The sequence below is a fragment of the Mytilus edulis genome, chromosome 2 (assembly GCF_963676685.1).
Source record: "Mytilus edulis chromosome 2, xbMytEdul2.2, whole genome shotgun sequence".
Taxonomy (NCBI): Eukaryota; Metazoa; Mollusca; class Bivalvia; order Mytilida; family Mytilidae; genus Mytilus; species Mytilus edulis.
Window position 1 is genome coordinate 90,083,558 of NC_092345.1, and position 6,000 is coordinate 90,089,557.

The 6,000-nt window shown below is 34.3% G+C and overlaps 1 long non-coding RNA gene across 1 annotated transcript; it reads right to left on the reverse strand.

Annotated features, from left to right (window-relative positions):
• Positions 1-103: 103 nt before the first annotated feature.
• LOC139513368 (uncharacterized) lies at positions 104-1,612 on the reverse strand. The gene is made up of 2 exons (XR_011662436.1): positions 1,042-1,612; positions 104-440 (listed from the first exon to the last, which is right to left on the reverse strand). It is a non-coding gene; the product is annotated as an uncharacterized lncRNA (long non-coding RNA).
• Between the last annotated feature and the right edge of the window lie 4,388 nt (positions 1,613-6,000).

Below are 6,000 nucleotides of genomic sequence, written 5' to 3' on the forward strand. Positions count from 1 at the left end.
CCATGCTCTATCTTTATATTCCATGAAAACAGAATTGCTGTAAAGAACTCACATGCTCATCCCGTTTCCCTTACCAAAACTTGTTTCAAAGACTATTCGTTAATCAAATATCACAGCATTTTAATCATTCATTTAATATCACAGTATAACAAATGTTACATTATATGCAACTAAATAACAACAATGGTTCATATCTTTGCTATGGGACTAAACAGTGTCCACTGTAAGTTATAAATTCACACTGTTCACAATCTTTTAGTTTTTGTTTCAAACAGAAACTATATATATGTATAGCTGTGTCAGTTCATATATGTCATCTTGTTTCATCTTTCAATCAGGTCTTGTTGTGATGATTTACCGTCAGCCTGTTTTCAACTTCTGTTAAAAGAAGTCCATGTCGAATGCGTTAAACATCATTGCTGCCCGGGCAAGACTGTTACCTTAAAAATAAATGGATGTAATATCAATATAAAAGTTTCTTTAAAATAAAACCGATAAATGCAGTTGATTTCGTGACCAATGAATATTTTAAATTGTATATAATAGTTTTGAGTAGTATTCAATATGTATAGATTTCAGTTTAGCTATGTTTCAATTTCGGACAACTCAAATATTCAATGGCAAATATGCCATGCATATCCAGAAAGAGGACATTCATAAATTATAAATTAATTATATCTTCTGTAAATTATGTCAATTGGATAAGGGCAAAATTTCTTGCTACATCAGTATTTGTCGTTCTTTCAATTTGACAGGAACATAGAATAGAATATACTTTTTAGTATACTAAATCCCCCATGACTGCGACCAGATGGTTTGCACTTTGAAAATAACCTGCGATTTAAGCTTACCTACACAGATTAATTCGGTTCAGGACATCGTGTGCCACTAGCCAATTCTTGTTCATATCACTTCATGTGGGTAGAATAATTAATAGGGGACAATTTAAATCTATATTTCTTTACCGCCTTCCTAACTAGATCTGTCCGTGTATCGGTACGTGCAATAATATGTGTTTTATGTATAATCAAATTTTCTTACCTCCGAAAAAGTTTCTGTTTGTTTGAAAACGGTTGCTAGCAGAATTTCTTGATGTTCGTCGTTGACTGTTGGATCTGGGACGGTTTTGAACACGTTGGGGTTGGTTTCGAGAAGATCTCCGTGAGTTTCTAGAATTTCGATTTTGAGATCTTCTTCTGCCAGTATTGGATCGTGAAAAAGTTTGTTGTCTGCGTTGTTGGAGACCAAACCCTCTTTGTCCCCAACGTTGGCGTCTTCTTAAGCCTCCTCCAAAGAATCTGTTTCTGTATGATTCGCCTGAATCGTCGTCGTTATAATTGCTGTTATCGTCATACAAGCTGTTTGAATCTGAGTCTCTGTAATTTCTGTAATTTCCGACAAATGAATCACCGTAATTGTCTGAATCTCTGTCCCAGAACTGTGCACAAATACTTCCAAAAAGTACACAAACTATAATTTCCCGGAACATCATTGTAAAAACAACCTTTTCGTCAGGACTGCCTGTCTGAAGTGTAATGATTCGATTGTATAGCATGAATTCTATTTATACAGTCGAAACGATAATACTAATAGTTTACATATAATTATTAACCAATAAAAACTTAACGTCATTCACTGCGATAACTGTCAACAACCAATCAAAACGCTCGAGTTGCGCTTTACAACGAAGGCGTGTATTTTATTATTATTACTGATCTTTATTATAATCAGCTTGACAGTTATGAGATCTTGGTGTTCAATTGTTTTATTTCCGTTTTATTAAAAAAAAATACACTTGTATTCTTTGTTGTTCGGCGGAATGCTGTGAAATATATGCCTATATTCTGATTTGACTAATGTATTGTATGTCTCTGATAATATTGATTATATACCGTATATCTTTAATTCATTTTGAAGTACATAAGTGCAAAATATAAGAGTCTCATTCTAACAGAAATTTTGGTCCTGTTCAAGTAGTTAATTTCAAAACCTATAAAGGAATGATATTAATTAATGTTTTTGTTTTTCATAAACAAAATGTATTTGAAAGAATACGTATGAACAAAACGTATACGGGAGGAAAAAAAGAATCACCCAAACTGTTGGGTTTTCAATATTTGCATTTATTTATGTCGATGACTAAGGTCATGATTTTGTCAAACCGAGTTTTATTGCCTTATAATAATCGTTTAATAATTACCCTTGTCCGACAAGTCACATGTACATAACTAGGTGTTGGTGGACAGGATAATTATATATTTATTGCTTTCTGTGTACAACGCAGTTTAGAGGTCTATCAAATATAGAAATTCGTGAAATAAGTTCTATAATGAGAAATCATTTGATTTCCGTTGTGTATTAATTATTATGCAAAGAGGATTTTAATGATAATAATTGGGAATATACCATGGAGTTTCCCAGGGTTGTCCATTGTTAACTCGTATTTATCCATTTTTTTCTTGCGTTTCAGTCAGCGTTTTACGAAACAAATTTTATTTTGGTTTGGAATAACTCTGTTAAAAAGAGAAAAAGAAGACTACACGAATGTCTGCAGATCAATGGGTAATCATACCACATTCAACCATAAGAAAAACCTACAGTATGTGGTTCAACATAAGAAAAAACCTACAGTATGTGGTTCAACCATGAGAAAAACCTACAGTATGTGGTTCAACATAAGAAAAAAACCTACAGTATGTGGTTCAACCATGAGAAAAACCTACAGTATGTGGTTCAACATAAGAGACCGTCACATAACAAAATGTTAAATTATGTCAAAAGAGAAAATCAATGATAATCTAATGTATGCTAAAACATCAACTTATGTCACAAAGCAACAAACGATAACCACTGGATTTTACAGGAACTTGACTTTGGGAAAAGCACATAAATAATGTGGCATATAAACGCTCAAATCTCCTCCTTACCTGGGATAAGTGGAGTAACAACAAAACACAAAAAAACCCTACACTAAAAACTATTAATCAAGAGCTACAACTATAGAAAGTAAATACACTCATTTAGATAGGTGTCTGTTTAGTCTTCAAAATTTAACATATCATTTGTTCAGCCTATTCCTTGAATATACAGACCCGTATGAGACTCCCAAAATCCGAATTTCATCTATTTACTTGAGAACATCCAGCTTGATTCTGTGCGTATTGTCACGGCAATACTAAACTTACTCGTATTATTTAATCATATGTTAAAAATCAACTGGAACAAACATTCTTATAGACGATGTATGTTTAGTTTAAAAAATATTTTATTGCAATAATGAAGCAACATGAGTGGACACAGGTATGGCCCGAGAACACAAAAAAAAGACAATCCTGCGATTTAAATTATTCCATATTCTAATATTATATAAAGACGGTTCGCGAATGGCTTCAGTTATTGGTAGTCTAAATATCGGGGCGGGAAATATAATTATACCCCCGCTTTAAAAAAAAAAAGTAGGGGTATACTCTATTGCCTCTTTTGTTCATCCGTCCATACGCCAGTCCATCTGTCAGTCCGTCAATAATTCCCATGAATATTTTTCGTCGCATCCTCTTCAACTTTGTATTTGTTTGGCTTTTTAACTATTTTGATCTGAGCGTCACTGATGAGTCTTATGTAGACGAAACGCGCGTCTGGCGTATAAAATTATAATCCTGGTACTTTTGATAACTATTTCTCAGGAATTACATCCTCAAGATTTCAGAAATTTGGTTTCAATGTTTGTATAAGTCAGCTATACCGTGTGAAACATTTTTAGATTCATCACTTAACAACTTTCTGTTTACTAATATTTTTTTTATCATTATACACATGATGGCCTTGTTCTGGAGTTGAAAATCATTCTCATGAACTACAATACAAGGATTTCCGAAATTTGGTTTCAGGGTGAACATAACAGTCAGCTATACCATGTGATGCGTTTTCTGATTCATTACTCAACAACTTCCTCTTTACCGAAATATTTGGTCCCCCGGGGGTATCATCAGTGAGCAGTAACTCGGAATTTCACTTTTTAGGTTGTACCTGGGGGTAGACAGTCGATAAAATATTTGGGGAAAGATTACATAGGCGGACCCCCCCCCCCCCCCCCCCCCCCACACACACACACATCTGGATCCGCCACTGTGATAGAAATTGGCAAGGATATTTCTGCTAAAGTTTCCCAGCCCATTTCAAAATATAAGGATTCTAAATTCGATAATTGTGTATGCCCTGTTATTATCCTTACAGCTTCAAGATGTATTTTTTTCTATATTGTTTATTAGATTCATATTCAAAATTCAAAACATCTCCATCCAAAACTTTGAATCCATATTCCCAAAGTACATGGTCTCCTAAAGTGACATAGATATTTTATAGGCCATTTTGGGAAAGTGTAAATTTCAGTTTTCTCGGTACATTTACATGCACGAGGAACCTTATAAATAAGCTTTTTGTAAAAGTGTTAATTTTAGTTTCCTCGGTACATTTACATGCATGAGGATGCAACCATATATGAGTTCTTTCATTAACTTTTGAATAACAAAACTGCAGAGTATTTAAAGAGACGTTTATATTTTGAATAGGGTTCCCTAAAACAACAAAACTATGGAACATACTTGAATAAACATAAAAAAATGGGAATCCCAACCATTATTCAAAAACAAATTCGCACTTAAAGTAGTCCTTAAATGTTCATATGAACTACTGATAAGGTTATCGTCTTGGACAATTTCGTTAAACTAGCTTAAGAATTGACTTGAGTTCATTGAATTCTCGCCTATCTTTCCTTTTTAGTCAAAGAGAGGCAAACGATACAAAAAAGACATTTAAAGTCATAAGTCAACAATAAACTTGACAATGTCATAAAGACAAACAAACAAAATAGAATACACAAAACATAACAAAGAAAATAAAGACTGAGCAGCAGGTACTCGGGAATGGTTAGCATATCCTGTTCCACCCGTCGTGTTAAATCCCTTAGTTATGTTTGTCCAAACAACTTACTTGACAAGTGACAAGTCTACAACAGATATATGCGTTAACTTGAATCACCAATGAAGGTGATACACGATTGAAAACACATGCATAATTACTCTATACCAGCACAGCAATGTAAAAATTTGCTAATTTGCGGGAGCAATTTTTTGTTCTATTCTCGCCGGGATTCAAACTCGTGCTATATTGGGATTTCGAGACAACACCGCCTGCGCTGTGTCTAGTGCTCTAGACCACTTGACCACGTGGACTAAACAATGCGGTATCATGGGCTTTGTTCATTGTTGAAGGACCTATAGCTGATTTCTATGTCGTCTGGTCTCTTGTGGAGAATTGTCTCATTGACAATTAGTGCCACATCTCTTTTTTTATAATAATTCAGCTTGCAGTGGCCTAGTGTTAACTTTCCTCGTCAGTACGATCTAGAGTTGTAACACAGTACATGATATATTAGGCATGGAGATGGAATTGATAGCACATTAGCTAAAATAAATATATATATATCGTAAACGGTATCGGAAGATACAGCCACAGATATAATTATTTTGTACGTCTAACCAAGTGACAAATCTACGACAAATCCATCTATTGAATCACTATATATATATATTTATATAGATATGTTTTTTTCAAGTTCAAAAGAAAACAAACCACAACACAAAGTCTCAATTTAAAACACAATGTAATCTGTTAAATCGCGTCCCCTTATATACATAATTACAGGCGGTACTTCGACCTCGACGGTTCCAAAGACAGGGTACCGGGCGGTACCTCAACGGTTCTAAAGATGGGCTACCGGGCGGTACCCTGGCAGTTTCAAAGATGGGGTACTGGACGGTACTCCGACGGTTCCAAAGATGGGGTACCGGGCGGTGTATTTAAATAATATAGATATCGTTCAAATAAATAAAAATACCGGGCGTTGCCCTAAAGAAATATAATTTAACCCTAATTTGTATTAAAAAGAAAGACATCTTACATATTAATAAATTATACTGTCAAGCTAAAATCGCTACAGTA